The 24,323-nt window shown below is 37.4% G+C and overlaps 1 pseudogene; it reads left to right on the top strand.

Annotated features, from left to right (window-relative positions):
• Positions 1–24,323, top strand: part of LOC136847465 (serine protease filzig-like) — a 79,014-nt pseudogene that overhangs the window by 17,243 nt on the left and 37,448 nt on the right.

A 24,323-nucleotide genomic window follows, 5' to 3' on the forward strand; every position in this document is an offset into this window, starting at 1 on the left:
ATAATTGCCACTTGATATTCTTCGAGCATTTTGTTACTGATGTGAGTGTAATTGCTCATGGTGTGCACACAGGTTTGTATACACACACACACACACACACATATATATATATATATATATATATATATATATATATATATATATATATACATACATACATAAAAATATATATACACACATTTATAAATATGTATACACACATATAGGAGCGCCTACAGTTTAGTTGGCCAAGTCTGTCGTCTGCCAGTTTTCTAGTCGTTACCCACCACCAGGTAGCAGTAGGTTCCGACTAGGAAACTGGCGGACGAGTACAAACAAGATGGCGGAGGGTCGGAAGCTAATGTTTACCATCATTTCCTTAACAAACAGACCTAACCTCTCTTGTAGTGCCAGGTTGCGACCTAGCCAGATGTAACCTACCTACCCTAACATAGGGCGGCATGCCCTAACATGGCCGGGGGGCTTTGCCCCCCCTGGACCCCCCCAGAAAGCCAGCTAACACAATTCGACCAAAATTTTCCTGTTATGCCAGGTCCTGACCTAACCAGATTGGACCTACCTAACCTCACACAAGATGGCGTGCCCTGACCTGGTCAGGGGGGGTTCGCCCCCCCCCAAGAAAGCCAGTAAAATGTGTAATCGTAAACTGATAAAAAATCCAACTTACCTTAGTCGAAGTCAGAATAATCGGAAAATGGATGTGTGTTTCCTGCAGTGGCGTGCGTTACAACGCCACTGGAAACTGTCGCCATGTTTCACCAGACCAACAGTTCCTTCTTTGCAGTGGCCACAAACACCGCTGAAGTCACCAACAAGGCCACTCTTCATTAAATACACTATCAATGACTTCTCGTCATTGCAAAGCACGGCTAAATCGAGTATCATCACCGGATTGGTGGCGGCAAATTGCATATGAGAGGGATGCAACGCGGACAGCACGGACGACATCTTGGCAAACTGGGAATAGACTGGGTCAGATCTCGGGGCATGCACGTGGGGTTGCTGGGTCGCGAGCAAGGTCGGGGCGCAGAACTGCTTACCTTGGCGGAGTGATTGTAGATTGGGCAGTAGGTGTTGCGTGGCCTGGCCAACTAAACTGTAAACTACCTCACATATATATGTGTGTGCATGTATCTATCTATCTACCTATCTATATATAGATATATATTTATATATATATATATATATATATATATATATATATATATATATATATATATATATATATATATATATATATATATATATATATATATATATATATATATATATATATATATATATATATATATATATATATATATATATATATATATATATATATATATATATATATATATATATATATATATATATATATATATATATATATATATATATATATATATATATATATATATATATATATATATATCAATGGGGAGGCGGACATAAAGACTTGTTAAAAGGGTCAATTTATTCCCGACGTTTCGTAATGGCTTCATTACATTTTCGAGGGCTGTATAAAATAAATAACATAAATTACAAAAGGGTATAAATTTAAATTTAAAAATTAAGCAGAATGGATTACAAATAAAAAAATTAAAAATAGAAGGGACAATTAAAAGGACAACGTAAAAACCAAAACAAAATCTCTTTAAAAAATATACAATATAAACAAATATAAAAAGTAAGCAGATATGGACCAACCTATTCAGTGGCAATATTAAAACTGAACAGAAAACGAAAGACTAAGAGAGGTACAGTGTGCCGGCAGAGGTTTGGCTGTTTAACAGGGGACGACTCGTGTAATCATTAATGATTCCAAATGGCCAATTCATGGCTGCTAGAGGCTCGCCCTAAAACAGAAAAAATCCTTATTTTCAATTGAAGTTTTACATATTCTAGAGTGATTTCTGATATTCGAAAACTCTGGGTTTGTAATTTTACTGCCTGTCCTATAGCTTACTCCACGATGAGAGTCTATGCGTACCTTCAGAAGCCTCCTGGTGGATCCAATATAAGTTCCTAAATTACATTTAGGACACGTATAGCTATACACACACCCGGAGGACATATAAGGGCATAAACGATCTTTGTACTTAAATAAAGACCCGATGGTAAGAGGATTGACAGGTATCAGGTGGACCTTAATGGCTCCAAACTTACTTTGGATCTGTTGTGAAAAGTTTTTTCTAAAAGTATTATCAAATAAAAATGGAAATTTAGCATAAAAATTCACCATCGGGTCTTTATTTAAGTACAAAGATCGTTTATGCCCTTACATGTCCTCCGGGTGTGTGTATATATATACGTGTCCTAAATGTAATTTAGAACTTATATTGATCCACCAGGAGCCTTCTGAAGGTACGCATGGACTCTCATCGTGAGAAAGCTATAGGACAGGCAGTAAAATTACAAACCCAGAGTTTTCGAATATCAGAAATCACTCTAGAATATGTAAAACTTCAATTGAAAATAAGGATTTTTCTGTTTTAGGGCGAGCCTCTAGCAGCCATGAATTGGCCATTTTGGAATCATTAATGATTACACGAGTCGTCCCCTTGTTAAACAGCCAAACCTATGCCGGCACACTGTACCTCTCTTTAGTCTTTCGTTTTCTGTTCAGTTTTAACATTGCCACTGAATAGGTTGGTCCATATCTGCTTACTTTTTATATTTGTTTATATCGTATATTTTTTAGAGAGATTTTGTTTTGTTTTTTACGTTGTCCTTTTTAATTGTCCCTTCTATTTTTAATTTTTTTTTATTTGTAATCCATTGTGCTTAATTTTTTAAATTTAAATTTATACCCTTTTTGTAATTTGTTATTTATTTTATACAGCCCTCGAAAATGTAATGAAGCCATTACGAAACGTCGGGAATAAATTGACCCTTTTTAACAAGTCTTTATGTCCGCCTCCCCATTGATGTATACCTGGCTGTGGCCACCGCTGTTTGATATATATATATATATATATATATATATATATATATATATATATATATATATATATATATATATATATATATATATATATATATATATATGTGTGTGTGTGTGTTATCCGTGTGAAGGGGTGGGGTGCGTGGGAGGTGGCAACGTCATCCCTAATGACTTGCTGAAGAGCCGGAGGTGTTGCCCCTCTGGCGTCACCCCATTCGACAGGGAAAAGGCGTTTGGTGTCTATTTGTATATACATCATGCATACATACATATATACAAACAGTATATGTATTCAGTATATGTACATAGATGTTATCATGTTTAATTTTAGTTTTAATCGAGCATAATCCGTTGTAAACTATCATCTTTCTCTTTGCTGAATTATGTATTTCTTCTGTAGTTACCACATATTTTCTCAGCAGCGGAAGTTATGGTCAACAGACGTATCTTCTCTTATATTTCATCTGGGCCTCATTTATAAATCAACGAAGTTACTCCTTTACCACGCATTATAGAAAAGTATATATGCAAATGAAAATAACGTAGTTCTTTTCGACTTATAATACATCTTCAACGTGTTTGTCAACTTCTAATGTCTTTAGAATGTAGGGTTTATTTGGTGCCATCCTTTGCTAAAACTGGAACATCATTTTTCTCTGTTGATTTTCAGCCTTCGAACTGAAAGTGAACGACAATTGCTATCAGTACGAACAGCACGAACCGCCTACCTTCAGGGTCATTGGAGGAAGTTACACTGGCATTAATGAATATCCTTGGCAGGTAAGAAAGAGAGAGAGAGAGAGAGAGAGAGAGAGAGAGAGAGAGAGAGAGAGAGAGAGAGAGAGAGAGAGATTTTAACTAGTTGTTGACATTCATACCTGTTAGTCATAGTCACCCTTAGGTATTTGCTTGTTTTCTCCTCCAACCACTCTTCAAACTGTTGGTCCATTTTCGATCGGCCTTTCGAAATGTCACGCGTCGATTATTCACTTTTGTCAGATTTTCTCTTATTGCTCTACAGACGCAAGGAGAATTTTACGGCCGTTTCCTTTTTCATAGTTTATTCAAGTAAAAAGATTTTACTTAAATATTACTAAGAGTACGTATATAATAACCATTGTAGGATTGCCTAAAAAATTGGAATTATGTTTAAATAAACTTTTGGACTGAAAGATAATGGTTAGTTGAACTTCCATACATTTTGGTAATTTAACAACTGAAGGAAAATGAACTGAAGTTTTCCAGTTGGAAGACTTTTCTATTACATCGTTCCCATGTTTTATTTATGTGTTTTGTCCATGAACTCAAAGGAAAATTGATCACGTAAATTTTTACCTTTTCCCACATGCAACAGAGTTTTTAGATTTTATTATTAGTGAATCTTTGTTCTACAATTTATATGAGGTTATCGACTAAACTTCACACTAAATGAACTTAACTTGCGTATAATGCTAGTTTCATGTCTAGTGATTAATTCTGATTCTAAGGTTTTGAATTTAAAATGGTGTTCATATGTTTCCCTAAAGCATGTGTGATATTAGTTTCCCATTGTTTACTCATGTCTGTGTTTGCGAACAGGTGGCGCTAGTGTACAACAAGAAATTCTTCTGTGGGGATCCTTGATCAGTGATCGCCATATTTTGACTGCTGCTCATTGTGTGTTCGGGTAAGCCTTAATACTTCCTGTTGAAGGTATGAAATTGAACGTGTTCTGTAAATAAATACTATTAAACGATTAATTATAGCTGAATGGTTGTCAGGCTGGCCTCCTAACATGAAGATCCTCCACCCTACGACTTAAACCTCAGAGACATCTGTAGTTATTTGCTCAGTGGGAATAAATTGATTCAAAATGAGTTTTGTATGAGCCGGCGTATTTATGTTTGCATGCGTGATATGCGCCTTATTTAAATGGAACATCATTACTGAAAGCGAGTTACAATATTTCCCCTCTGTCAGTCATCTTCAAGACTAACTTCAGTGTTCGCACCTTTCAAGACATTAGAACTCTTTCAAGATTAACTTCAGTGTTCACACCTTTCAAAACATAGAACTCTGTCCCCTTTCCCTCCGCCTCCCTCCCCCGTTGCTAACTTGTACGAAGGAATAATAACGATAATAGTAACTGATAAAACTGTAGCATTTATATATATGAGTGTAACCCTCCCCTGGCCCTGGAGTCATTTGCTGCATAGCTCCCAGTCACTTGATGATGTGTGTTGCACATCAAATCACTTCTCACCAGCAGAAAGATTCCGTTAAATGTTCGAAGTCAAATCGTGACTGAGACAGTGGAAATATCTCAGTCCGTTTGAGTACCTGGGAATGTCTCTGCTTCATCTCTCATGTTTTTTCTCCTGTTATACTCGAAGTGATTGTCACTCGCTCGTATCTGTTAACCTTGTGCGGTTGTGTGATGACTGACCAATTATTTAGTTTAGTAAGCCCGGCTCCACAACAGCAAAGGTCATCGACACTGAAAAGTGTCCGCCAGTAGTGAATTTACACTATATATATATATATATATATATATATATATATATATATATATATATATATATACATATATACATATACATTATATTATATATGAATGAAAAATCACAGGTATTAAATATATATATATATATATATATATATATATATATATATATATATATATATATATATATATATATATATATATATATATATATATATATATATATATATATATATATATATATATATATATAAAACACTATTTAAACGTTGAAACCATTTATTTCGGGCACTTGTTATGTGATTTCTAGAGATTTATACAGACAGATCCATCGCCAAACTTTAGCTTTATTTGGCCTAAGGAGTTCTGACTTCATGTTTTTGTAAATTGGAAATCGTCCATATTCTAAAAACAAAAAGAAACAACGAAAAAGGATGTTTTATGTGCCTTCTTATTTTTATTACACTGTAGTATTACAGGAAAAAGAATATATATATATATATATATATATATATATATATATATATATATATATATATATATATACATCATAATATAAAATGTTATATAAACACTGAGGTTATATGATTTCTAGGATAAATTTAGGAAGTTTATATTTACAAAATGAGCAGCATTAAGAAAATGGCAAAACTTGGGATAAATTGGGTAATTTGAATTGTTAAAGGGAAAATGGGTAACTGAATTGTTAAAGGGGCTTGCAACGCCTGAAGATCCTCCTACTGGAGTCTTGAATAAGGGCAAGGCACAGTCCAAGAAGAGTCCACTGCGAATAGGTCCCTCTGCAAGAGAGATTTACACATTACACGCCAGTGAAGGAAAATATAACACCGAATATGACTCGAGTCTGCACTGAGGGTGCCAAGGACTCAAGGAATAACTGAACACTTTACAGTGGACCACGAAACACTGCAAAAGGCATTGAACAAATGACACAAGGATGAGAAAGCAATACTGGCACTCGGTAACACTTCAAAAGGGCAAACAGTCGTGACTGAAAAGGTCTCCACTCATACTTTACCTTAAAGGCGGGGGTTAGCGGGGCTCTGGCTTAGAATGACAGCGGGCCATCACACACACGACATCGTACTCAGGTTCCTGAATAGGTCCTTTCGAGGATGACTGTGGTACTGGGTCCGCGGTTGGAGGTGGACTGTAGATCAGCGCCTGAGTTCGAGGAGGACTTGTAGTACGGGGCACACGTCAGGAGTCTGGGTTGGATATCTGGGTGGAAGGGTGGAGGGTGACCTCTCAGCGTCTTGTATCACTCGCCTGCGTGTATGGCTAATTGCTAACTGCTAACGGCCCAACTGCATACTGCCCACCAACTGCCCCGTGACTGACTGCCAAGATCCTCCTGTCCTGGCTCCTTGTAGGGCATCTGTCAAGAGTAGGGGCCCTGATGTCAGGCCCGCATGGTGACCGTGCCCAAGATGCGTCATCTTCCAGGTGTCTTGATGGTCTGCTTGCATCTCCCCAGGTGTCCTGTGAAAAGACAATCCAGCCACCTCAATCTGCCTTTAGGAAGGTTGTTTTAAGCAGCTTATTTGGGCTAAGCTGCTTAAGGGAGTGGCATGCAGCCTCTCATCTTTGCCTCTTTCGACCTTGCCATCTAAATGCCTGTTTCAGGTAAAGGAAAGGTACAGATCAAACTGTTGATAACTTTAATTGTTTTGATATCTAGGTCCACAAGGACCGGCCATGCAGCGACAATTCTACTCTCAATAACTAAGGGCAAATTAAGGGTCGGCTGTGCAGCGACTTCTTGTACTTATATTTATATATATATATATATATATATATATATATATATATATATCCTTATACATACATATATATTAACTTTTATCACACACAATTATTAACTTTTATATATATAATTGTTCTGTTATTTATATATATATATATATATATATATATATATATATATATATATATATATATATATATATATATATATATATAGCCTAGTTTATACATACATATATATTAACTTTATCACATACACAATTGTTCTGTGCATTAGTAGAATTACTGAAAGGACCTCATTCAAACTGGATGGTATCTAATGGAGTATTTATTCAGAAAAAGTTACAAGCTTTCTTGGACGAACAGTCCACATTATCAAGTATCCGTACAGTGAGCAGAGGCGCAGTCCAGCTGTGTTTATATCTGTGTGCTGGGTACTTTTAATACTATAATCGCCTAGCTCCTCCTGTGTGACCCACACCACCTCGTGATCTTGGCCAATCTCTGCCCCCTTCTTCTTCCAGGTGTCTGTTTTCCATGCGTTCTCTTGCGTTTTTCCTTCGTTTCCTTGCTACTGTGGAGTATACGATTTTTCTAGATATGCTGTCTTCAAAGCCGTTTCCCGTGTTCCCTGCCATTGTGTTGTTGGCGCATGTTATGAAGGCGTTCTCTACAACCAGTCTGGCTTTTTTGTTGGTGTTCCTGTACAGAAAACTCATATTTTCCCGGTCTATTTTATGATAATTTTGCCAACAGTGTTTGGCAACTGCCGACGTCTGATTATAATGCCTTATGTTCTGCAGGTGTTGTTTTCTTCGCTCTTTACATGATTCGCCAGTTTTGCCATAGTACCCTTCTTCACAGTCTAGACACGCTGCCGTATATAACCCCCCTCTAATCTCTTCCCCCTCTACCGACTTTTTGTTCCTAACTATTTTATTCTTAATGGTGTTATTGTAGCTGCCTATCAACTCTATTGCACCCATCAACAGAATGCTAGATAATTTCAAATTGATAGGCAGCTACAAAAACACCATTAGGAATAAAATAGTTAGGAAGAAAAAGTCGGTAGAGGGGGAAGAGATTAGAGGGGGGTTATACATGGCAGCGTGTCTAGACTGTGGAGAAGGGTACTACTATATGGCGAAACTGGCAAATCATGTAAAGAGCGAAGCAAACAACATCCCCTGCCTCCCTCCTCTCTCTCTCTCTCTCTCTCTCTCTCTCTCTCTCTCTCTCTCTCTCTCTCAATTCAGTGTTCTTTTGTCCCAGCGTCAGAGAACTTCTGTACGAAATTATCTACAGAAGCTTTCCTTTGATTACAGCAAGGACAAATAACTTTATTGCACTTTTAAGGTCATCTAATTTTCTTGCTCTTTTTGAATAGAAAAATCCCGTGCAGTTACAAAATACTGAGCAGTAAACTCAGCAATGATGCTCAACGTTTATTTTCCCTCTGACGTTGCAAGGGCACCTTAAAGAATCGAAAATTCGTTTGACGTCATGTGTTCAGATAAATGGTCTCCAAAAAAGTTATTTCACTAATGAGTTTTGAGGTCAGATCCCCAACACAATTTTAGGGTTTGTTGAACTGATACGTGCTAGCCAAGATTTAAATTCTGATTCCTGAAGGGTCGTCTTACAAACGCTTCTGAAGTAATCATTGATCTTTAGCCACTTCGTGTACAACGCGAGAGGAGAGGTGTGGAACACTTGCACTAAGTGGCTTCACTGCTAAAGGTCAGTATTCGTAAGAGGTAATGTCAAAAGCTCTTCCGCCACCCTTTAGTCAGGTTTTAAAAGCATTGTGTTCCATTTACTGCAGCACACACAGGCACACGCACACACACATATATGAATATTAATACACAAATATTAAGCACCAAATACCGTATAATATCGAATTCACTATACTTTGAGAATAACTTGCACTCAAGGAAAATTGTCAATGATAAGTGCTTGTGCACTGCCCGGAATTCGAACAATGGCCTGGTTTAGAAATTACGATGGATAATGATTTTCACCCGGGAAGGTCATCGTTTCTAAACCAGGCCATAGTTCGAATTGTGCCGGTGCAGAGGCAATTCATACTTGGGTGGTAAGTTATTTATAAATATGAAAAAGTGATGTTTATTAAAAATTCATATATACAGTACATATATATGTTTATATATTTATAAATATATAAAATAGTCGGGCATGTTTAGGTGTAAAAATATATATATATATATATAGTATATATATATATATATATTATTATATATATATCATATATATATATATATATATATATATATATATATATATATATATATATATATACATATAGATATATATATATATATATATATATATATATATATATATATATATATATATATATATATATATATATGTATATATATATATATATATATATATATATATATATATATATATATATATATATATATATATATATATATATATATATATATATATATATATATATATATATAGATAGATAGATAGATATATATGTAAAGGATCAAATCCACTGAAGGATGGACGAAAGCCATAAGCTCTGTATATAGTTTTACAAATACAGTTCGTCTTTCTAATCAAGAATATTACTGTGGATCCTTCTGTAGATAATTGAGAAACACAATATGGTGTTTTTATATTTCACACACACATACATATCTACATATATACATCTATATTATATATATATATATATATATATATATATATATATATATATATATATGTTAAAAGGTAAAATTCTTTATACTGGAAGGGAATCAATGTCAAGAAAGAGACGAGAAGTACGCCTGTTTCTACCGGTGTTTATATAAATAGAAAGAAACAGGGAGAGCCTTTAAGAGGTGGGCTGAATGTGTGTTTTCATGTTACATGAAAGAGAATTCACCCAATTCCGGAGCCAGACTGACGAAAGGATATCCTTTTGTAGCCTTTGACCGGATTTTTCATATCTTCACATTCAGCGAACTTTGATTTTATTCCTATATGCTTTTGTTTTTGAGGTGGAAGTAACCTCATTGTGAAGTAATATTCTGACTCTATTTATCTCTCTTTGTCTCTCTCACCCACACATACATAAATATATACATATATGCATGTATATATACATATAAATATTATATATATTATATATATAATATATATATATATATATATATATATATACTCTGTATATATATACATATACATGTATGTGTGTGTATATAACTGAGTCACAAAGATATGGAATGTGACAAATGTGTACATAAAAGCAAATGCCACAAAGGAAAAAAAGAAACAATGGAGTGGTTGCTAGGCCTTTCGACACAACTGTCCTTTACCAGCAGACTGATGAAAAACATAAAGACAAGTTTACAAGGAAGTTCATATCATTGACAAATGACAGGCAGATTTCCTCGGGGTGGGGATTACAAGGAGCAGATGCAACTGGAATCCAACAGAGTTGAAGAATTTGTGGAACTACCAAAACAAAACTTAAATCTTTTGATAGGTTGTACAAAGTATTAGGACCAACCGGCTCAAAAGCAGGGAGGAGTCAATTAAAGGATTATACAGGGAAGAGACTAACAACTAAGAATGACATTGGAATGAATAAACTGATTACATATTTATAAAGATATAACACATTTTCTTATTTTGGTAAACAATAACAATTTTGGCAAAATGAATATTTAAAAACTATTAAACATACGAATACATAGAAAACATATATAAGGTAACTAATTAGTAATTAAGTCAGTGATTTTATCTTTAAGGTCATTCTTGAACATTTTACCAATACAGGGATCCAAATAATGCATGCCAGGACTAAGGTTGAAATTACAGCTGGAAGTAAGCTGTATAATTGCAGATTCTACAAGATTTTTTGAGAGAAATCTTTTCATGAAATCTTTTAGAATCTGCAGTTATACAGCTTACTTCCAATTGTAATTCTCTTCAGCCCTTGAACCCCTGTATTAGTAAAATGTTCAAGAATGACCTTAAAGATAAAATCACTGGCTTAATTACTAATTAGTTACCTTATATATGTTTTCTGTGTATTTGTATGTTTAATAGTTTTTGGAAAATGTTCATTTTGCAAAATTTGTTATTTACCAAAAGGAGAAAATGTGTTGTACTTTTATAAATATGTAATCAGCTTATTCATTCTAATATCATTTTTGGTGGTCAGTCTCTTCCCCTGTATAATCCTTTAACTGACTCCTTCCTGCTTTTGAGCCAGTTGGTCCTAATACTTTGTAAAACCTCTCAAAAGATTTACCATTGTTTTGGTAGGTCCACTAATTCTTCAACTGCGTTGGATTCCAGGTGCAGCTGTCCATTATAATCCCCACCCTCAGGGATATCTGTATCTCATCTGTCAATTATATGAACTTTCTTGTAAACTTATATTTATATTTTTCATCAGTGTGCAAGTAAAGGACCGTGTGTCGAAAGGCCCAGCAACCACCTGTTGTTTCATTTTCCTTTATATATATATATTTATATATTATATATATATATATATATATATATATATATATATATATATATATATATATATATATATATATATATATATATATATATATATATATATATATATATATATATATATATATATATATATATATATATATGTAACGACCCGAGTGGGCCGTTATGCAGGTTCTTTAACATAATCAGGACGGGGCTGTCATGACTGACGGCAGATGCAACAAATAAAGGAGGAGAAAACAACAAAAACAATAAAATAAGCTTAATATTAATTTATTTTTACAAATATTTACAAGTGAGACAGGTCTGGTAAAAAGATAAAACCATAAGCATAAAAAAACCAAGAGGCAGCACTAAACAAAACAAAGTTAAATAAACGATTAACTTCATAATCAAAAAGTAGCTTAAAATTAAAAAAAAAGGCAAAAAAAAAAAAAACAGCAGGCAGAAAAAAAACCCCAAACATACGTCCTCCATCGGGGCACCAAGACAGCCCTCAGCTGCACAACGGGGACGAGAACCCACCAACCAGAATACCCCGATGGAGACGTCAGGACAGCCTCACGCTGTCAACAAAGATGAGCAGCTCGTGGTCACACGACTACTCATGGTCACACTCCACCTCTACGTCGTGCTCCACTTCGTAGGCGTGCTCCAATTTGCTGCTCAAAAACTCGACCAACGTCGACTCCAAAAACTGCCTGCTGCTGCTGCCACTGCCGCTACCTTCGCTGCCCTACCAGACCCGACTCGCAAAGTCGCAGGTACGGATACCCTGCTGCTGCTACTCCAGCTGGCTCGCTGCTGCCCTGGACCATCGGTCGTTCTGCCCTCCAGAACCTGGCTCGTTGCTGCTACGAACCTGACTTGTTGCTGTTACGAACCTGACTTGTTGGTGTTATGAACCTGACTGGCGAAGTCTGACGCCATCCATCAGACGTCAACTCGCCAGCAAGAAAAACAAAGAAAACAAAAGAGGCAACAATCCACCAAGGGAACAATCGGCAAGCGATTGTTCCTAACACCTCCCCACCTAACAGAAAAAAAAAAAATTTACAATAAATTTTTTTTTTTTACAAACAAAATACTCTCCCCCGATGCTGCCACACCCCCGCCAGCCAAAACAGAACCAACCCTGGCCTAAGGTCGCCAATATTATGATCTCGCCTCTCGAGATCGACAGGTTCTTTAAAATAAACAAGCAATTGGGCTGTAATGACTGACGAGAGGTGACAAACAAAGGAGAGAGGAGCAGAACAAATACAAAAAAAAATTACCTTAAAATTAATTTATTAACAATATTTACAGTGAGTCAGGTTCAGTTTAAAATAAACAATTAAATGGACATAATTACAAGTGAATTAATCACTTAACAGGAGCAACAACAATAAACTGGTCAGTAAAACATAAATGAATCAAAAACACAATAAACATTAGCAGCACAAACAAGTGACCAGCGCAATAACATTACAAAAGCAAATTAATAAGCCATTCAAAAATATAAATAATACCCTGGCAGCAGAACTAAATACATAAACTGGCAGCTCAAAGGAACACTGCAGGACAACTCCGACAGAGTCGAAACGACAACCATCTTGTCCTCACGCACAGTGCTGACGTCCTCCTCCAGTACCGACGACCACGACAGAGCCGACACAGCAACCATCTCTGTCCTCCAAGAAACGTACTGACGTCCTCCTCCAGTTACGACGACCATGACAGAGCCGACACGGCAACCATCTCGTCCTCAAGAAACTCTTCGCTGCTAGGACCTGACTCGCAAGTACGAATACCTGCTGCTGCTGCTACTCCAGCTAGTTTGCTGCTACCCTCAACCTGACTCGTTGTTGCTATGAACCTGACTGGTTGCTGTTACGAACCTGACTGGCGAAGTCTGACGCCATCCATCAGACGTCAACTCGCCAGCAAGAAAAACAAAGAAAACAAAAGAGGCAACAATCCACCAAGGGAACAATCGGCAAGCGATTGTTCCTAACAATATATATATATATTGTAGTGAATTTCCGTTTTTCCTGATGTTAACCTCTTTCTTTGGCTTTAGTTGTCACTCGTGATCGAAAAATTATTATATGCCTCCAATGGTTACCGTATGATAGATACAACCATAAGTACAATCAAAAGTATTTTACTCACTTCTCACTATAAAGAGTGGCACAATATCACAATACTTTATATTAGGAAACAAGTATTCACCACCTAAGGTTATGGAGCTCTCCCTTACCGAAGCATGGTAAGCTGTTAAGTCACTTTTCCCAAGGATCAAAAATAAACATAAGTAATTTTACAATAACTCACTAGCGGTGCTAGGAAAACAAGGACTAAAATTAAATCTGGAGACAAAACCCAACAACAGATGGCGGTGGTGGAGGCTTAATATAAAAGTGACAATTACAAAGATGTCAGGACTTGACATTCCTCCCCTTTTGAGAGTAAAATTACTATCCAAGACTATTTTAAGAATATAACTAAAAAGATGGAGATTTATACAATTCAAGATTAATGTCTCTCAACTCCTAGGAGCTGAGGTTGACGCGATAGAGCATCGGCGATGGTGTTCTGTGATCCCAAGATTTTCCTCACTTCGATGTTAAATGAGGAGAGGATGTAGGACCATCTGAGGAGTTTCTGATTGGTGAACTTCGCACGGTGGAGGAAACTCAGAGGCATGTGGTCAGAGTAGACAATAACATTGTTCAGGCCTTCCAGATGGACGGAAATGTAGCACCGTGTTGATTATACTGAATAATTCTTTTCTACTGTAGCCCATCTGAGTTGTGGCCCTTTGAAGAATCCAGAATGATAGGCTATGGGCAAGAGTCTCTCCAACAGAGGCAAAAGCAGCACCATCACTCACGATTTCTGTAAAAGAACACCACCAAAACCGATGTTGCTGGCATCTACCTGAAGATAGAAAGGTTTGGTGAAGTCAGGAGCTTGTAGAAGTGGCTTTGAAATCATAAATAGTTTTAGCTGATCAAAGGCCCTGTTATGATTACATGTCCACTTAAAAGGTACTTTGGTTGAAGTTAGAGCAAAAGTGGAGCAGTGATTATTGAAAAGTTTGGGCAAAATCGGGAATAGTATGACACCATGCCTAAAAATGTCTTAAGCTCTTTCCTATTCCTTGGTTCTGATATTCCTGGATGGCACAAATGTTCACATCCTTAGGAACAATAGTGCCACTGCCTATGATGTGACCAAGATAAGTTACCTGACCTTTACCAAAGGAGCTCTTTGCAAGGTTGATGGTCAAGTTTGCCTCTCTTAATCTTTCGAAGAGGAACTTAGTATTCTCAGGTGTTCTTCCCAGGTAGTGGTTGCTATGACAATGTCGTCCAGGTACACATATACATGGGGAGTCCCCTGATGATGTCTTGCATAGTCCTCTGAAATGTAGCTGGGGCATTGGTTAGGCCAAATGGCAATACATTATATTCAAATAAACCAAAAGGAGTGATGAACGCTGAAGCTTCTTTGGCCCTTTCTGTTAGCTTAATCTGGTAGTAGCCTTTCAGCAGGTCTATTTGAGTTAAATATTTGGCATAACTGACAGAATCTATTATATCAGTTATTCTGGGCAATGGGTAAGAGTCTTTGACAGTCTTTAAATTAAGTTTTCTATAATCGGTACACATGCGGTAGGTATTGTTGGCTTTCCTTACCAGAATGCATGGAGAAGCCCACGGGGATGTACTGGGCTTGGCGAGGTTATGTTCCAGTAAGTATTCCACTTCCTGTTTCAAGATAGGCAGATGGCGATGAGATACCCTGTAAAAAGATTGTCTGATGGGTTTTGTATTAGGTTCTAGTACCACATCATGCTTTACTTTGGTGCAGCTTCCAGGCCTATCTGAGCAAATTGATGCATACTTGCTAATGAGTACACTCAAGTCTTTCTTTTGATTGGGTGAACAGTCTAGGAACTGTGGAAGGACTTTAGAATTTCTGAATTGTTCATGTCCTTCCAAGACAAAGTAGACTTCACACTGAAATCAGTCTCGTCATCTTCATGGCTCACCTCTGTACCAACTTTGTAGGAGTCTGCACCTCATTCTGCATCTCATTCTGTGACCTATGATTAAGAGGCGTTAGTGAAAACTCTGCTTGGCAGACTTAACGTCATGAATTACATGATTAACTATACCTGTGGAAGATTCATGATAGGGTTTTATCAAGTTCACATGTACAAGCTGAGTAGACTTACGTCTGTCAGGAGTTGCAATAATATAATTTGTTTTTGTGGTCCGCCTGATAATCTCATAAGGTCCCATGAATTTCTCTCTCAAGGGGGAGCCAGGTATGCAGTGATATACCAGCACCTTATCTCCACACTTAAACTCTCTTACCTTTGCCTTCTTGTCATATCTATCCTTCATAAGCTCTTGAGCATGCTGAAAGTTCTTTCGAGCGAAGGCATGGATATACAACAACTTCTCCTCCAAGGTCTTCAAGTATTGGGGAAGGCTTACCTGATTTTCTTTCCTAGAACCTTTTAGTATCTGTTCTTTTATCATGCTTAGGTTGGACCTAGGTCTTCGTCCAAACATCATCTCAAATGGAGAAACTCCTGTAGACTCATTTGGTACGCTACGAAGTGTGTACAGAAGTAAGTCTAGGTCTTCATCCCATTCCTTCTCCGTTTCCATTCCGTAGCGTCGTAGCAAATTCTTAAGAGTCTGATGTACTCTCTCTAAGGCCCCATTGGACTGAGGATGATAGGCTGAAGAGAGAACATTAAAGATGTTAAACTGATGGAGAGCACTCTGGAACAATGTACTGGTAAAGTTGGTACCCTATCGCATTGAAGTTCCCTAGGAAAACCAAACAATGTAAAAACTTTAATCAGCTGTTGGATAATGGTTCTAGCAGAGATATTTTTAAGTGGAAATGCTAGAGGGAACCTAGTAGTGGGGCAAAGAACACTTAGTATATATTCATTACGCCGGCTAGTTTTTGGCAAAGGCCCAACACAGTCTATAATTATTTTATCAAAAGGTGTATTAGGGACCACAATGGGCACTAGAGGGCTGGTGGTATCTTTTCATTAGGCCTTCCGGTAACTTTGGCACACATGACACCTCTCTACGAAACTCTTACGTCCATCTTCATTCTGGGCCAGTAGAAATCTTCTAGGAGGCGCCTGTATGTCTTTGTGATGCCTAGATGACTCTCAGCAGAGTGAGCTAATTTCATGATTGAAGATCGGAGGCTGCCAGGTACAACCAGTTGATGATAGTCGCGCCACGAGTCTTTGTCAGTCAGTGTAGGAGACCTGTAATGACGCATGAGGATATTATTCTCTAGATAAAATAAAGGTAACTTATGGCTCTTATCCAAGGGACTTTTAGTCTTGTTGAAGCAATCCTTAAGGTTATCATCTGATCTCTGAAGATTGGCGAAATCATCATGATGGAGACCAACCAAGTCTGCTAAGCTTGGCGAGGTGTTTGAGGTGTCGTCATCAGTGAGAGCTCCAATTGCAGCTTTAGTAGCAGCAGAGCGAGTGGTGGCTTGACAAGGTAGAACTTCCTGTTGGTTCTGCTCATTTTCTATAACACACACTGGTTGAGAAATAATGAGATTAGGTAAAACAGTTCCTTCAGCTAAATCATTTCTAGCAGAATATCAGCTTTCTCACAAGGCAAATCTCTATCCAGTAAGGCTACTTGGTTCTTCCAGTAAAGTAAGGGCAATCTATATACATATTAACCACAGGTAACACTAATTTACTGGATAAATCAGTGATGGTGACATATTTATTAGTAGGCCGGGTCAGAGGTTTCAATTTACCACTTACTATAGTTTGTGACGATCCTGTGTCCCTTAACAACTTTACAGGGTAATTATTGACAGTACCAGAGCAAAGGAAATCTGAGAAGTCATTTGTGACTTGAGAACAATGGAGAGCAATCCTTCTTGGCTTTTGCTCTGAGTAGTCTCTGGTCTGTTCCTGCTGTTTGCTGGAGAAGGCTGCATAACCTTAGAAAATTGACATCGGGGTTAGGACAGTCTTTTATGGCATGTCCCTTCTGTTTACAGAAGGAACAATAAATATTTATACTTGCCTGATCTGTAGAGTTATGTTTCTTGACCTTATGGATGAGGTGATATTCATCAGCAAGAAGAGCTGCTTTCTTCCCCTCCTTCTCCTGCCGTTCTCTGATGTACATAGAAATGTTGGAAGGAATTCTCCTCAAAAACTCCTCTAGTACCATTAAGTTCTGTAATTGTTCCAAGGTAGTTATGTTTTCAGATTCTAGCCATTTTTTAAACTGTTTTAATTTGACCTGAAACAATTCCAAATAAGTTTGAGAGGTTCCTTTTATGGAGTTCCTGAACATCTGTCTATACCCTTCAGCTGTAATGGTATAGGCATCAAGGACAGCTTTCTTCAGGACATAGTAATCTCGTTCCTCTAACATTTGAGAAGCTATATGAGCAGCCTTGCCTTTCAGTGCACTCCGAATGAGTAGAACATATTGTTCTTCTGGCCAATGCAAGGTTGTGGCTGTGTCCTCAAAAATACCAAAGAACACGTCTGGTTTTTTTTTCATCAAACGGGGTAGTAGTTTAAGAGCCTTAGTGAGGGAAAACATTCAAGCTCTCTCTCTTTGCCTTTCTCGTCCAACCTGATATTGGCTAGCTGTCTCTCCATCTCTATCTTTTCTTCTCTTTCCTGTCGTTCCAAGGCTATCATCCTTTCTTTCTGCTCATATTCAGCTTGACGAGCTGCCTTTTCTCTCTCTCCAATTCAAGCTGCAACTTGAGCTTCACCAATTCTGGATCCTCTATAGCCTCAGCTACGCCTCTCCCTAATGTAAGGGGCCGAAGGGAAGCAGTTTCTTCTGATGAAACGGAAGCTTTGGCTACCAGGAAATCCAAAACTCTACCCAGCAGTTCTGCTTTCACCATGGAGGGCAATACAGGAATACCTGCTTGCTCGGCAATCTTTCGCAGGTCATTTTTCTTGGCATCTTTCAACGATAAGAGGTGCCCCCGAGGGTCCTCAAAAAACTTCTCCATGTTGAAAGACATGGTGGATCACGAAAAGCACTTTTGGTCCACTACGAGCACTTTCCGAGTCACTGTCACCGAATCACTGCATCACTATTGCTAAACCACTGAATCACCAATGGCTAAACTGCAGAAGTATTACATCTCTATCCCTTTATGGTTGATTCACCGAATCACTAAGCACTAGGTGAATAAATCACCGAATCACTAAGCACTAGGTGAATAAATCACCGAATCACTAAGCACTAGGTGAATAAATCACCGAATCACTAAGCACTAGGTCAATAAATCACCGAATCACTAAGCACTAGGTCAATAAATCACCGAATCACTAAGCACTAGGTCAATAAATCACCGAATCACTAAGCACTAGATCAATAAATCACCGAATCACTAGCACTAGGTCAATAAATCACCGAATCACTAAGCACTAGGTCAATAAATCACCGAATCACTAAGCACTAGGTCAATAAATCACCGAATCACTAAGCACTAGGTCAATAAATCACCGAATCACTAAGCACTAGGTCAATAAATCACCGAATCACTAAGCACTAGGTCAATAAATCACCGAATCACTAAGCACTAGGTCAATAAATCACCGAATCACTAAGCACTAGGTCAATAAATCACCGAATCACTAAGCACTAGGTCAATAAATCACCGAATCACTAAGCACTAGGTCAAATCACCGAATCACTAATCACTAGGTCAAATCACCGAATCACTAATCACTAGGTCAAATCACCGAATCACTAATCACTAGGTCAATAAATCACCGAATCACTAACACTTACTGTCACGGGTATGAATATATCCCCACTTTAAAGAAATAAATACTAATAGACAAAGATTTCACCGAACTGCCTCTGAACGTTACCCTAACGAAAGCGCAGAAACAAGACACGTCACTAAGTTTTACGAAACTATCACTAACTACGCACGATGCACTAGTTAACGTCACTTTTCACAAAAACTCACTTAAGTATACAAGAACCACTAATTAACATACACTGGAGGTTGCACAACGTCACTTTCACTAAACTATCACTTTACTATGCAAAATACACTAAGGAACGTACACTGAGGTTGTACAAAGTCACCTTAACAAAACTCACTTAAAGCACTAGGAAAACGTGTTCCTTGGTTCTCGTATTCTGTAAAAGAGGGACAGTAATCCCTGAGGGAAATCTATCCCTGAATGATGAGAGGGGATGGTTACCCTAAGTGGTCCAATATGTCTGGGGTGACTAAAGAACGCAATAGCGATAGTCGGCAATGTCAAGGCAACAGAACGGCGACTAAGTACCGATTCCTTGCACTGCACTTCCTCCAAACAATCGGCGAGAGGGGATGAGTACCCTATGAAGGAAATTAATCCAGAAGCATTCCAATACGTCTGGGGTGACTAAGGAACGCAAAAATGCGATAGTCGGCAGCGTCAAGGCAACAGAACGGCGACTAAGTACCGATTCCTTGCGCTGCACTTCCTCCAAACTATCAGTAATACTTGCGATGACGTATACAATACGGCACCTTGATCGCAGAAGGGAGAGCTCAACAACGGTGGAGGTATTACAATTGATTGTACATTAACGGAAATTCACAAAATTCGATCACTACACTAACGAGCTTAAATCACTTCATATCACTTCATATCACTTCATATCACTTCATATCACTTCATATCACTTCATATCACTTCATATCACTTCATATCACTTCATATCCCGGTCAGGCCCCCACTGTAGTGAATTTCCGTTTTTCCTGATGTTAACCTCTTTCTTTGGCTTTAGTTGTCACTCGTGATCGAAAAATTATTATATGCCTCCAATGGTTACCGTATGATAGATACAACCATAAGTACAATCAAAAGTATTTTACTCACTTCTCACTATAAAGAGTGGCACAATATCACAATACTTTATATTAGGAAACAAGTATTCACCACCTAAGGTTATGGAGCTCTCCCTTACTGAAGCATGGTAAGCTGTTAAGTCACTTTTCCCAAGGATCAAAATAAACATAAGTAATTTTAATAACTCACTAGCGGTGCTAGGAAAACAAGGACTAAAATTAAATCTGGAGACAAAACCCAACAACAGATGGCGGTGGTGGAGGCTTAATATAAAAGTGACAATTACAAAGATGTCAGGACTTGATAATATATATATATATATATATATATATATATATATATATATATATATATATATATATATATATATATATATATATATATATATACACACGTCGTTTGTGCTTGTGTGTGTGTGCACGTGCGCAATTAGACTGCTAGAAATAACTTTTCTTAAAATGACATGACTTCCGAGAACATAATAATAGTCACCGTGCTTACTGTTCAGTAGCAAAGCTTTTTTTTTTTTTTAGTGTCGAAACCCTCCAGATACTCAACTTATTGTACCACATTTCATGAATGCGTTAACATTCTCACACTACCAGGTACTTAATTTCTGCCACTAACTTTCTAACATTTTCTGCTGCTCTCTCTCTCCTTGCATGTAAATTTATCTCCTCATTCAAAAATATATTTACCCAATAGATGTCCCTCGGTTTCCCTACATAACTAGACCATCTCAACACGATGTACATCTAGACAAGACCATTTAATGCTGCACAGTCTTCAACCCCAACGAAAACTTTAGATGACTGAAATATATTGCAATTCCGTATCTGTATGTCTTATTGTCATAGCCTTGTTTTTTCTGCTGTATATGTCGTATTCATTCCAAGCTACATTTTTCTAAGAGGTTTATCCAGAAAATTTACCTGGAAAACCTTATGAACTTAGTATACATACATACATTTCTGTCCATCCATAGTTATATATATATATGTATATATATATATATATATATATATATATATATATATATATATATATATATATATATATATATAAATGTTACATGAACGATACGGAATAAGATTATATACAACTTACGTGAATACAATGGAAGCTTTTCTGGCATTATCATGCCCACTTATCATCTTGATTTTGTTTTGCAATGGACGTCCTCATCACGATTATTTTTAGGAATCCTGAAAGGTAATATAGTAGATTTCTTTGGCGTCATTTAAACTGTCGCTCTTATCCACATGAAATGTTTGTAATTCCTTCTCCTGCAGTCGTGGCCGGAGTTGGACAATGATTCTCATGAAGTGGGTGCCAGAGGTTTCAGACGCGTAACTGTTGATGAAATAATCTGGTTACTGAGCTCAGACGAAATGAAACTCGAAATAGCCATCCCAAGATCGTCCTAAATGCAAAATGCAGCCAGCTGTGAAAATTCTTGAATAATTGAATCATTAGCAGTGCCAGGCGTCACCCAAGAATGGCCTTCCTTCTCACCTGTCTGAGATACAGTCTTGCTCCAGACGTCTAGGAAGTGATCAATAATGCCTTCACTGCTTTTGCCTTTGCTTCCTTCCTTCTTCCTTCCATTTTCATGGATTTTGTTCAGTTTTTTACTTATTTCCCTCATTCATTTTTTCATCTTCTATTACATCATTACCTAAAAATCTCTTTGGGATGGTTGTTGTGTATCTTTATGTTCTAAAAAATATATATACAAACCTTTCGCTTTGTATATATTACTTGTCTCCCACCTGCTCTCTCGAATTTTTGTTTGTCACTTAAATCTCTCCCTCCAGTTATCATTTTCATAGATTTCAGTTAACACACACACACACACTCTCTCTCTCTCGGTTTTCTCTTATGCCGGTGTAATCTGAAAAGGTCCGAGACACAAAAGTTCATCATCATTCCAACCGCGTCGGATTTGGTACACTGAATAATTCAAAATCATTGGCACGGTGTGACGTCATCTGTCTGGCCTGCTCGACCTTGACATTGCAAGTCCTTTTGGCTCAGTGTGATTCTGTCGAAGGACGGGAAGGACGCTCAGAATTTTAATTTCATTTGAGTCTTTGGAAATGAGGACAACTCCCTTTCATTTGCTTAGCCCTGAAGATAAAAAGAATGATTTTTTGTCATTCCTGTGTTTGAAATTATGATTTCAATAGCGCGAAAAAAGTGTAGGATATGTGTCATTTTCTCAAGGTTTAATAAGTAGACTGTGGGAACAGTATAGTGTATAACCAAATTCCTTATTTATATATATGTGGAGGACAATAGAAGAAGCATTCGTATGCCATAATCTAGCATATATAAAAAAAATAGCAGAAAGGAGACGAAACAAAAGTGGAAAAGAAGGTTCTTTATCCGAAGGGAATTCTATTGAAGTTTCCTTTATAAGAGGCAGAATATATGTATTCATCTATTTGCTTATTTATATATTTATTCTTTCGGTTATTAATGTATCCATTCATTCATTTGCCTGTTTTCTCGGAACACTGTTTGGATGGCATGTTTCTTTAAACCCATGTTACTGCTTTCGTGGGTACCTTTTATATCACCTCAACTGATCTACTGTTGTTGTAGAGTATTATACTGACTTTTCATGCGTCCGTTAATCTCCGTCTGTGTTTCAAGATTCCGCCTTACCTTTTTGCAGGAGCTTCTCCAAAGGTCTGGATAAGCTGGTCGTCAGTTTGGGAGACCACGACCTCAGCACAAAGAACGAGTCGGAACACATCGTTGCAAAAGTGAGTCCTTCAAAGACAGTAAACTGGGAGGGATCCAGGGCTTGTCTGCACTTAGAAAGTATCAGTAGAGAAAGGTGACGGCAGTATTTCAGAATTTTGTAATTGTTTCGTAAATATATCAAGTACACGACTTTGTTCAGCATTATCTTGTTTGAAATTTTGTAATAGGAAAGACTGAAGCTCATTGCCCGTATGCTAAATACGTTACGTAAAGGGGAAAAGTAGATAGTACAGTATACCAGAAGGGTATATTACAATGATAGACTGGCACTTGGCTGCCCAGGGAAGTTTTCCTCATGCAGAAATACTGGAATATGGCAAGAGGAAAATGGTACACCTAGGAAAGCAATGCATCTCAGAGCTTACGAAATGTTTGAAAGTACAATTTTCACTGCTTATTGTGTGCCATAAATGGCGCACAGTAACCGGTACCAGTACCCTCATTTCTGGATGAACTTATGGAAGTTGTCTTTGCAGTAGCAGAAGTATAATGCGAAGAAATTTCATGGTTCATTGTACTGCCATTACGTTCATAGATAGACACATGTGAGTAAGAAGAAATAGAATTAACAGGCAAGTCTTAGGGATTAAGGATTAATACTCATAGGTCTAAATAGTGGGAAATTTTTGTAAAGTTAATGATGCATTTTTTTTGTTAAACCACTTATATTTCACATGTCTTCCGATATTTCCTGCATTCTCCTTTTTTGCCAACAGGTGAAGCACGTCATTTGGCACTTGCACTACAATCCCCACACGACGGAAAATGACATCGCCCTCATGGAGTTGGAAGAACCCGTCCCCTTCAGTTACGGAGTTAGTGCTGTGAAGCTGCCCTCCGATTTAGGTACAACCTCTCTGTCTGCTTCTCTCCTAGCATTTAAACTGTTTTCTCTCTAATGTCTCCGAGTAAATTATAGGTATATCAACACAGTAATGTAAATATTGAATTCTACTTAAATAGCTAGCCATGATTATTGATAT

Source organism: Macrobrachium rosenbergii, chromosome 16 (assembly GCF_040412425.1).
Source record: "Macrobrachium rosenbergii isolate ZJJX-2024 chromosome 16, ASM4041242v1, whole genome shotgun sequence".
In the NCBI taxonomy this organism is placed as follows: Eukaryota; Metazoa; Arthropoda; class Malacostraca; order Decapoda; family Palaemonidae; genus Macrobrachium; species Macrobrachium rosenbergii.